This window comes from Pipra filicauda, unplaced genomic scaffold, assembly GCF_003945595.2.
Source record: "Pipra filicauda isolate LSUMZ 115617 unplaced genomic scaffold, ASM394559v2 scaffold63_size3267554_pilon, whole genome shotgun sequence".
Taxonomy (NCBI): Eukaryota; Metazoa; Chordata; class Aves; order Passeriformes; family Pipridae; genus Pipra; species Pipra filicauda.
The window spans coordinates 1,952,641-1,964,807 of NW_024104798.1; the positions used below are offsets into that span (position 1 = coordinate 1,952,641).

At 38.0% G+C, this 12,167-nt stretch overlaps 1 long non-coding RNA gene across 2 annotated transcripts in view; it reads right to left on the minus strand.

Annotated features, from left to right (window-relative positions):
• Nucleotides 1–12,167, minus strand: part of LOC113988927 — a 52,499-nt gene that overhangs the window by 37,425 nt on the left and 2,907 nt on the right. For both annotated transcript variants that reach the window (XR_005566138.1, XR_005566139.1), the window contains exons 4-5: nucleotides 9,216–9,387; nucleotides 7,123–7,274 (exon numbers count right to left, since the gene is read on the minus strand). This is a non-coding gene — a long non-coding RNA (uncharacterized LOC113988927). The remainder of the gene's footprint in view (nucleotides 1–7,122; nucleotides 7,275–9,215; nucleotides 9,388–12,167) is intronic.

The following is a 12,167-nucleotide window of genomic DNA, read 5'->3' on the forward strand; positions in this document are numbered from 1 at the left end:
AGAAAATACCAAGTAACACTGTGTTAATTCAGTGCTCACCAAAAGTTATCTACTTAGCTCCAATCAAATTGGATATATGCTCTGTATTAGCTCTATGTAACTAAAAGGGTGCAACAAAGGTGAAAGGGGTGTACTTCATATTTTTGTGGATTTGCAAGTATCACCTATGGCTATTTACTCCAGCTAGGGTAGATGTAATCTATTGCTTCTGACATGAAAATCTACACCTTTCCCTCCCCCAGGGAATAAAAAGAACCCTATGAAATTCAAGTCTTGGTCCTAGATCATAAAATCAGACCAAGTGAGACAAGCACCAGCAATGTCCTATCAGCTGATGTCAGTGGCCAGGAAAGAAGCTGAATGTTTTCTGAGAGGGGACCACGTGCTTCATTCCAGAAAAACTTCTTGCTGCACTGCAAGGCATTGATGGCAGTACCATCAACTCCACTAAAATCAGAACCTAGCAGAATATGGATCTGTAGGATCTGAAAGCACTTTTAAGAACCTTGGCCACCTAAATATCAAGCAGTAGCAAACCACAAAATATGTCCATTGCTCCTTAGTACACCTTGTTATCAAATTTTTCCACATCTCAGAAACTTTTTACTGAGCTTATGCAGTTTATTGTGGGAGCAATAGAATGAGTGAATAAAATAAAAGTATTCTGTCTTCTGTGTCATTGAAATGCAATCAGATTTGCTCATAGAAAAAGTACCATACCATCCCCATCCCCAGTGTTAACATTCAGAACTTCCTCTCAGGTTTGCTTATCTGATAAAAAGCCTCTCCACCTGGAGTCTGATATTAATGCATAAATCCCAGAAATGTGTCTAGAAAAGTTCACACTATTCAACTAAAAAGCATTAAACAGAGCATGAAGAGAGGATAAAAGCATTTCAGGTTAAAATATGATTTCTATATTTCCTTTGGAAAGAGTAGCAACAAACCACAGTCTCAAGGGAAACTGTAAATCCTCTAAGGAACAAACAAAATAGTTGAAAACTTCAGAGATTTAAGATATTAGAGGCAAAAGGTTCTGGCAAATTAAATATTCACAACTCTGCTGTTTATTTAGGCCTCAATGTAATGATGTTAGACTGCAGCATGGAGATAAACAAAAAATGAACTGGGGACCTCTGGTCCTAAATACATCAGCCACTTCTGCTTGAGTCTAATGACCAACCCTGGAGCTAAAAGCGGTAACAACATATCATATGTGGATTGGGAGCAGAGAGGATAAGGAAAAGGTACTGACTGCTGGCCAGTAAACACTTCATCATGTCTATCCATCTCTCCCAGGGTTTTCCACTGCCGTCCATCACCGTAGCATCCGAGTGCCTGCATGGAAAATCAACAGCAGCAGTGAAATCCCTGGAGGATGTCACAGAAGCTTCAGAACATCTCCTCTTCTGGGTGTGTGCAGAGCCATATAGTCATGCTATTGATTTTAATGAGACTGTTCAGGAGCACTATGCTAAGGAGACTTCCCATAATCATACAAACATCAAATTATTCCTCCAGATACTGTTGCTAACAAATAGGTTCAGATACTATGATTTTTCTTAAAACTTACAAAAAATAGCTCAAAATATAACATATAAACTCATAAAAAACCTAATACATTTTCACTGAGTTCACCAGGGAGAATTAATTCTTTCTGAAGAGCTTTGTTGGATTCTGAAACTAGCAAATAAAGATGAAATGGATTTCAGCACCCATTTGCACCAACTGCTTAGCAATGTTTCTAGAAAGTGTGGATATTTAAAGTATTGCTGTTGTTTCTGTTGCTGTATTTCTGTCCTGCTGTGAAGAAGGACACACAGAGTATCTGTGCCTACATTCTATAGCTCAGTTTGAATATTTAATGAACAAATGATTTTGTAATTTACCAATTGTTTGAATCCTTTTCATCTTTTAGTGTCAAAGAAGGGCATAGACAAACCCAGAGACACTCTCAGGAAGGGTCTCATTTCAGAGAGGAAGCAGTTGGCTGTCTCCCTCATTCAAACCCTTTGTCAGTGCCAATCCTGTACCTAAATGGTGTCACCATTATCTTCTGTCATGCTGATGTCTTCACTTAATTTTTCAGCACACTCAGCATGTCAGGTCAGTTAGGAATAGATGTACTTACAAATTCATATCCATTCAGTTCCCTTTACTAGCACATGCAGGAGTGAGGTTCAGTTGTGGTAACTCCAAAACAGATTATATTTAAACACTGTTCAGAATTTCTTCACCATACAACGAGTATAATGTTATTTCATTTCTCTGATTCTCCAAGTTTTAATGATTAATTAGCAAATAAATGAAAATGCACCTCAGAAAGGAAGTGGGCAAATAAACATGCCCAAAAGGTTGTACATACATTTCCCTCTTAGCTCACTGAGAGATGGCAGCAAAGAGCTCCATTCCTCACTTTCAGAGCTGCCACAGTTTCATACAAGTATTTTGTGGACACATGAGCTAAATATCCTTTCAGATGGATTAACAACAGCGTGTTTTCCTCATGAGATAGGGTTTGCCTCATTCAAAGACCATATAAATATGACCACCAATAAATGAAAAAAAAATCCCATGAGCTGCCTAAGCCTCTGTGACCTGTTGGACTGGCTTGCTGAGGGCAGGCCAAGGCCAGTGGCAATGGTAGCCAAAGGAGAATTGTGTGGCATCAGAGGAGTTGCCTTTCACACTCTCTGTAAAACAACATATATAATATGGATGGGTTGGCCAGTGAATCACTCCAGCCCTTAGAATAGCCACAACAAAACTCTGAATATTCTCTATACATACTACCATACACTGATATTTATATAGGAGAACTGGGATTTCAGAGATAACAAAAGGGCTTGAGACAAGAAATGGGCTAGAGTATAAAGAATCCAAGCTTCCTACTGCCCACTTTGAAAACATATGCCAGCCCAGAAGTTTGATCAAAATTAATTTCTCCAGTTCCACCTGACTGTACAGTTCAGAACTGTAGCAACAGTTCTTTGAATACAGAAGTATTTTCTTAATATATTTTTACTTTTTTTAATATAGACCATTTGATTATTTCTTTCTTGATATTGAATATCCAGAATAAAAATAAACAGGACTTAATTACCAAAGACATGGAAGAAAAAAAAAGTAATGTAATGTTAGTATATTGTCACAAATCTTAGATTTTCATTAACAATACAGTTAAAGTACAATATATATCCTACTAAGGCAATAGAAATCTCAGAGCTGAAAGGACCAGGAAAGTGTACTGTGAACAGCAACAGTTATACACATTGTTTCAAGAACAACCTAAAAAAGCCTAATTGGTGGAATCATATTAGAAGATTGAACAGCAACTACTTTAAACTCACTGTCCCCAAGCAAAAACCCATGTTTGCAACAAAGCCTAGAACAAAAGTTCCCATATATGGCTCTGGAGTTTTCAGGCTTCTCCATCAAACCTGCCTATTAGCCAAAACCTCCCTCTTTCCTACATCCTGCTCAGCTCCTAGCACAGAGCTAGTCCTTCTGTTATCCTCTGTGTTATCCTGCTGAAATTACAGGATACTGGGAAAAAAAATCAACAAACAAAAAACCCCAAAAACCAGAAGCCTTGAGGCTGGTCCCTCTGCAGTGTCTGCGAAGGCAGATGGGATTTACACGCAGGCTGAGTTTGGGCAGCCCACAAAGGCTGTAGGTGGACATGAAGTGTTTTCTGAACAGCTGCTGTTCCTGGGGCTGGACACTTCAGTTACCCAGCAGAGGTGAACAATACCATTGTACTGCTGTGCTGAAGCACAGAGGAGCTTTTTTTAGCATTCATTTCATTCATTAAAATAAATCTTCCTTGTAAATTATTGGATGGGAATTGCATCCTTAAACCTCACAGATTTGGTTTTGCTAGTTTTATGGTATGTACAATTGTATGGGTATCATTTCTGTAATCAAATATTTTATATTTGATATATAGAGGTTTCTGTTACAGCTATTTTCTGAATGCTTTCCAGGGCAACTGGCATGTTACATTTTCATTTCCTGGCCATACAGGAATACCAGATATGGATGGAGGAATCTTTACTGGGTTTGTCTCTTAAAATTGCCACTAACCTATAGCAGTATTTTCTCACCCTCCTCTTCCTTCCCTTTGGGCAAAATGGTACCTCAAAGGCTTCCAGTTTTATGCAATGCTCTCTAAGTTTTCCTTCCCCCAATTCCACACTCTCAAAATAGAGAACTACATCTGCCCCTGTTTTCGTCTCTTTTAAACACCAAATTTCTTTCTAAAAAAGTTTTTAGCAAATTTTTTCTTACAGTATGTTTCAAAACTGCAGAAGGAATGATAGAAAACAGTAAAAACTTTACAGCCTATCCCCTTCTCCCCCATTCCACACCCTATAATCTCTGTAATTAGAAAGCAATTGTATTGTCTTTTGTTTTTCTCAGGCTTTCCAGAATAATTCAACTTTCAGTAAAGAACATATCTGGAAATACATCTGTGTTCTAAACACAGAAATAAAAATGTTCTAATGCAAGTTAAGTTTCACTCTTACCTACAGCATTCCCCACTGTGAAGGTTACTGTTTAAAAAGTCTGTTTATAATGCACCATCTGCTTGGCTTCTTTACACTCGTTTTATTCTTTATTGTGTGCTGTAATTAATGAGGCTTTCTGTATTATTACCATAAGAGCTGATGTTTTTCTTTATAAATGAGAAGCAATAGCTCCCTGATGAAAATTCCAGCTTACTTCAACAAATGAGAGGAATTGCCTTAAGACTGGATGGTTTGCTCAGGTGTCATTGCAGCGTCTGAGCAGAAGTCTCAGCAATCCTGCAGCCCACTTGCCTTCAGACACCGTGAACAGGAGGTGATAGATGAGCTGGATGAAGTTGGGATGGCAACCTTGTCTGTAAAGGACAGTTGTCACATGTGACTACTGTACTTTCTAGCAGATAAGAAAAGAAATGAGACAAAATAATTTAACACCAAATCTCGCTGTGAGCTTTGGCTTCATCTGTGCTTGGTGGCTTTGAAATACATCACAAAGATAAGGACATGCTGCTAATGCCTTTTGACTGGAAGGACAATTTCTGTATGCTCTTGTTGCCTCCTTTTCTTTTATTTTTTTTTTAAGTTGCACATCGTCTTATCTTCGTGTGGAATGATGGAGTATTTTAGATATACAAACAGAACAAGCAGAAATAGCATGACAAACACGCCCTCTGGTTTGGCTCCACACAGACAAGGGAGCAAAAAAGCCACACAACATGAAACATTCCCTGGCTTCCAATTCACAGACAAGCATGATGTCCTAAAAGGAAGGATTTGCCTTTTTGTGGACTTTGACTTTGTCTCCTTTCTTCAGCTTTCACCTCCAGTAAACACCTTGCACTCTGCAGACCACAGCTGTACAGAGGAGACTTCTGTACTTGCCCTTTAGTATTAGCTAAAGCCTAAGAGATAATCAGCTAAGGCTGAAATGACCTCTGATAGTTGCCTTTCATAAACTTAACAGCCTGCCTTCAAAAACACCTTTCTCCATCTGCTCATCAAGGAAAAGGATTTCTGATGGTCTGTACTCACCATTCACCCAGGACTGATTTTCTCATTTCGGGGGGTTTTATGGAGCTGATTCTCACTCTCTCAACATCTCTCAGCTTATTAAGTCAGACCTGTTCAGTCTGACAGCACAAATGCAACTGGGCACGACCGAGCTACATTAACAATTCTATGCAATTTGATCTATACGTGCCATATGCAATTAATCTGTACATGCTTGTTAGCAATTTCTGGAATATTAGGTGTACTGAAACTTTCTCATCATTTTGAATAAGCAGGAGGAAAAAGAAAGGAATTAGGAAGGAAAATATTGCATAATATCACAAAAAAAACAGTAGAAGAAAGATCTTATATAATACTTAGCATATATTTTAATATAAATCTTCTACCAGTAAAGGTCTCCGTTATATATATACGTACCTACCCACACAGACACATATATGTATACATGCTTTAAATGTATAGAAATCTTTGACTTATTACTTCCACTGGTCTAGAAAGAAGACTTCTGCAGGATATACTGGTGACAAGTTTGCAACAGGCACAGTGCCACTGGTGAAGTCTGTGCTACTGATATAATACAGCATGAACCAAACTGCTCCTTCCATTGAGAGGTGAGGGGTAAAATAAAACCTCATTGCTATTCTCCAGGAATTCTGGACAGGAGACAAATCCCTTCATTTTCTGTTTATTGACTGGATCTCATATTTATATGCTGTATCACAAGATCATACTTAGCACTAAAGCTCAGTGATTAATTCATAATAATTACTGCCTAACAAAGTCTTCTCATCTTCACAGAAGACTGATGTATTTTGCAAATTCCTCAGTTATTTGTTGTTCTGAAGTAATGAATTAATTGCAATAATTTTCTGCTTTATAGAATGGCAACAGTTGTGTTTTCAGCTGAAACATGGCATGTGTCATACAAGGCATACGTTACTGTTTTTCTTTGCTGGCTGGCAATATTATATGCAGTTATTGCAGGAAACACTCACAAACTCTTACATAGATATAAATCCTGTTAGAATTTGGGGGAGCATTCACTGGAAATATTAAAATTATTTTAAATTCTTTCACTTACAAACAACACTTTGTGACTTCAACACTCTTACATTATGCACTTGTATTACTGTCTGCAGGATGATCAGTGTTAGTAAGTTCAGTCCTTTGTAGAGAACTGAACCACGGGCCATAGACACTGTAATAACCATGTTCCCAGAAACCAGCAGAGATAAGAAAGTTTACTCTCAGCATTTATCCCTTCAAACTCTATTATCTGTCATGAATCCTACTCTGAATTCCATCAAAGAAGCCCCATGTAGCCTTGAGTAACAAATGGATTCATTTCAGTATAGAGCTCAATGCTCATTAAAAACATTAAAAGTCTAAAGAAGTTAAATCTAAACTGAATAAAAGGAATTTTCTCTGAATACTACACTTAAGGTGTGTAATATCTAAATTTTAAACATAAAATCATCACAGCCATTGAATGAGCTGTCCACGTAGATTTTCTGTTGTTTCCCTGAATTTTTATTACAGTACACATTTTGAGCCTAAATGACTCTCAGAACAAATCACTTACCTCCTATGGCAGTTGTTGCTAATGAATTGGACTTCACTGGTTTTCTATTTAAGACAGAATTCTGAAGCACAGACTGGTGGTATAAAACTACCCATTGGGGTAGTATTTTGATTGTAGACTTGCTTGTATGCACTAAAACATTCCCAGTTTTCCTAGAGAAACGAAACCATCGAAACACATTTGTTAAGGACAAACAATACACAGAGCAGAAGCTATACCTGATAGTGCTAAATTTAACAGCTAAGCCTGTAAATGCTACTGTACTAAATCAGATGGATACTAGAACTATCAGTTGTTTGGAGAAATTTTATTCCAATTTCCTTTGTGCTGCAGAATGCAAAAGAGTGATTTTTTAGGCTCTGCTACAGCCAAGCTGATGGCTAAAGCATTCCCACTTTGATCAGTTTAACAAATGCATATTAATTAAAAATATGGTAATTCTTACATACTTTTGTAGAAGCTATTAAAGAGAAAGGCCACAAGGAAGTTCTTTTTGATTCCTCCAAGCTCTACTAGTAGAAAAAAGCTCTATATTATGATTTCCCAAAGCATGAAAAAACTGCAGAAAATGTGTTTACACACACATAAGATTTGAAGGTGTGATAATCTGTGTATGTCCATATCCAAGAGTTTATAAAGTTAGTTGTACATATATTTTTTATTACAGATTGTAACAAACCTCATAAGCAAAACATTTTGGACTTATTCTTCTTACAGGCTAAAAAAAGTTTTATCAAAATGAATTCAGTAAATGACGTGGTTTCTTTTACTGAATAAAATGCACCTATGTAGAAAGCAACCACGAGGCTTTACTCTCCCTACTCATCTGTTCACATAGATATTGTCCCCTGAGGTTACAAACTTTGCTTTTTGCCCATTTTCTCTTTGAATTTCCATAAGATTTGCAAACATCATTCAAACAGCAAACACTAATGCAGGTTATTTACAACCCTCTGTGTAGGGGAGCTGATGCTTGCAAATGTAGTAGGAATTCTGGTTAAGTATTTAGGCTATATGGTCAGAAAACTATTTACAGTCCACCATGGGCATGGCCAGTTCTTATTCAAATGTATTTAATGTTTTCATCAGGGTCCTAAAGGCTCCCTGTGTGTAATTGGAAGGGATCTCCAGAAACAGTCACAGCCTGTTTATTCTGCTCCAGAAACTTACATTTGCACTACACTTTGATTTTTTAACAATTGATACCTTAGCTGGTAATTGATATATTATCTAGCAAAAGGGAAGCACCCCTTTGCAGTACCATATGCAGGAAGATTGACGTTTACTGGTAGTTTTATTCCAAAGGGAAGATTACAAAGCAAATCACCACAATCTCATCTGTGTGGTTGCATTTGTAGATATTCTCCTTCTTCTCGCAGCTGGGCCCCAAGCTGAGCCCACGTCAAAACACACATCAAATCCAGAAAAAAAATTTACAAACTTTGGCCTTTTTATATAGAGGCACTTTGGGAGAGCTCACTTTTGACATGTACATTCTCTCACTGAGAGACCTGCAAGGCTTGATGATGACAATGCCCACTATTGGATGACATGAGGATAACGCAGGAAAAAAAGTAAAAATTGAATGACTTAATGTCTAAAATACAAAGAGTGAGAAACACTGAAATGCTGTTGGACGATATGGATGGAGGTGTAAACTAGGAGGGAATAAACAGTTCAGAGAGGCAGTGAGATGATAAACTGTTGAATGGCAAATTGATGCAGGACACCCAGTAACCCAGAATAGTCTGTACCGTGTGTGATACCAGCACACAGAGTGTCCCCAATAGCACAGCGTGTGGTACGTACCACGTCCCTGCATGCTTTGAGGTACAAGCCCAAGAGTTACTCCTTATAAACAAGTGCCATTCCAAGTTCTTATTAAGGCACTGAGGTCTTTTCAAGGCATCAGTGATGCAGTCTGGCTGCACTTGTGACTGGGGACAGCACAGCTCCATCAGCTCTAACTGCTCTTGTCATCAGCTATGGGGAAAAATCCTCCTCTATGTTACATACTTGTAAATGTCCAAATATGCTGCCTAGACAACAAAGCAGTGAGCATATGCACCAAATGCCATAGGGACTGTTGTTACCGTGCTTTATGTTCAGGCAGTTCAGTTTTCTCTGGTGGTGCATCCAGGTTTTGTTACAAGATTTTTCACACAGTGCTGCACTTCTTAGGCTTGGAAAGGTTATGGTTTGCATAAACTTCCATGATCACCAAACCACTTGCTGGTGTCCAACCAATTGTAATGAAAGTGAAACCTGCCAATGCCAAAAGATTTTATTGAAATAGGAAAACACAGCAAGCAATCTACAAAATCCACTGAAATAGTACCCTGTGACCCCAAACCAGGTAGCATCGAAAGTTACTTTTAAATCAATACTTCACTCTGCAGAAAAATCAATTTCCTTCCCTCTGCAATCCATAAAATTCATCAGGAAAAAATTACCCCTTACATATTACAGTCCTTTCACCCTACTGGTTTGGAAATTAATTACAATAGACAATTTCAAGCCCTGTAACAGGTTGAGGCAACACGCTATAAGGTATTTTGCAACCTGTGAATTAAAACATGGATTAGATGTGATGTGAACACCTATAGCTTTCCTGATTTGCCCAGTTTCCCTTTGGTAAAGGCAAACACTGCTTTTTTAGCTACAGCCTTCTAGTGTCTCAAGTAGTATCCAGGTTTCATTCCTGGAAAACAGTCACCTGTTTGCAGATACTGTGCAGGACACACACACAACCCCACATAACAAAGCTTGTTCTATCAGCATCCAAATAATTTCTCTTAAGGCACCGACATCTTGCCTTTATTCTTCCATATGGGAACTGCAGCCCTGCTGTGAAAGAGTTAAAGAGCTTTACTGCACAGCACACATGGAGATTCCTATCAGTCAGCTTGTGCTCTTTGGTATGGATGTTCCACATTTGGCTGCCTGGGCAAACTCTTCATCATCTTGGAACTTTCTACCTAGCTCGTAGAAAGCTGTTAAAAATGTTTTTAAATATAGTGGTTTGCTGTTAAATATGTTTTTAAATACAACGTGCAGAATCTTATTGACCTAGTCAAGATTTTGCTCATTTTAATAATGAAAGTTTCTTTTTAGAATATTTGTCTACATAATAAGCTGACTTGCTCAGCACACACCACAGAGCCTGACTTTCCATTACATCACTGTTTTCCTGCTGTTCTAACCTCCATTCCTTTACCCCCAGTAACTTTTGCTTTTTTTTTCCCCCAACTGTTAGATATTTCTTTCCTGAATTTAAATTGTCTGTATCTTTTAAAGACTTCAAAGTCCTTGTGAGGCTATAGTCACATCTTATGAAAGAGGTCCAGCCTCTGAGAGGTTGTTTTCTTCCAGTGTATCCCACAGCTCAGATCTTTACACTTTTTGTATTCAGTTCTATATTGTCTCTGACAGAAGTTCAATAAAATTGTCTTTCTACCCACAATATCAGGGTTCTCAGCATTGCTGGAACTGAATGTTATAGACCTACAGTCTATCTCTGTGACAAACCTGAACTCCCCTGTCTGCCTCATTATATGGTAGGTCACTGGCAAAAGGTAGCAGTGCCTCTCCTGGAAATTGATGTATCACTTCTACTGTTTTCAGCCAATTACTTTATGTCATAATTCATGAAAGTTTCCTTTTTAAACAGTCAGATGGTTAGTTATCTAAAAAGGTGGAGCATTATTTTGTTATTGTTCCCCTTGGTATTGCCTCTCTTGCTATAAATCTTTTTAAAGTTGTTATTTCACTACTTTTTCTCCTTATTTCTACATGATATTATCTAAAATCTTCCCTGGTTTAGCCACTTTTCAATTCTTAGCTTCAAGTAAACGTCAAAGTTATCACACATTTTAACAGTGTTAAAATGCAGCACCTTGGTTTCCCACAGCATCAAGCAGAGGATGCAAACGCTGTTTTAAGGCTTCACTTGATTCTTTCATTCCAAGCCTCATCCAAGTTCCACTGTGTGCAGCAGAGGGACAGGAAATTTGAAAATAAAAAGGGCAAACTGATATTTACATACATACTTCAACAATGCAGCAGTACATAGAGCTTATATGTTTACTGAAGACAGTGCAACCAGGATATTTGATTCTACCTAGCCAAGAAACACCTCATCCTGCTTGCCTCCAAGGTCTCTTCCATTATATGCCAATAATTTTTTAATGAATGGAAATTTTGTGGCTGTATGTAACGACTGAACTCAGTGACCTGGGAGGTAATTCACAATTCTGATATGTTATTTTCCATTCCTTATTTTCATCCTTCTTTTTAGACTTGAACATTGTTATTTTAATCTCGTTACCCTTTCTCCACCCATTTACAATACATTTTTCTTTTTGGTTTTACATTTGAAGACAAGGAGACATGAACAGAGAAAAGGAATGAGGAATAGTGAAGGGCTGAGAGAGCATAATAAACTGAGAAGAATCTGTGCACCAGGACTCGTGCTCTGTAGAAACACCATAAGACTCAGTCTGTGGTCTTGTTTCCTGTTCCTCAGTCACCTACAGTGGGGCTATTTGAGTGAGTTTGTTGCAGTATTAATACCCTCTTGGGGATGCTGTGTGTGGTGTGTTTTTCACACACAGATTAAGTTACTCTCTACAAAATTTATGTGAATACAAAGCTCAGGCTCCATAGTTGACCCAAGAATAATTACAAGGTAATAGGAAAACGATGAAATGCCTTCCAGCCCACTGGTTACAGTTCTCTGAAAAGAGGCTACAACCCATGAAAACCTGACTAAAGCAACCACTTTATCAGTGAGCCAGTGTGAGGGCTCACTGTTTATCAGTGTGAGGGCTCATCTGACTCACAGTTACTCTGCTGCAGTCGTAAGACTAGTCATGTGAATAAGAAAAGATGTATTTGGCCCAAATCTCTTTGAGTCTAAATTAGAAGAGGATCATTTATGAAAACTTAAATGATCCCTGCTGTGCTGCTGCAATAGCGGTTTTATTCCTGACATGTATCAGCATGAGCTCAGATACGTTACTCAGGAAAAATTATTAAGAAAAAAA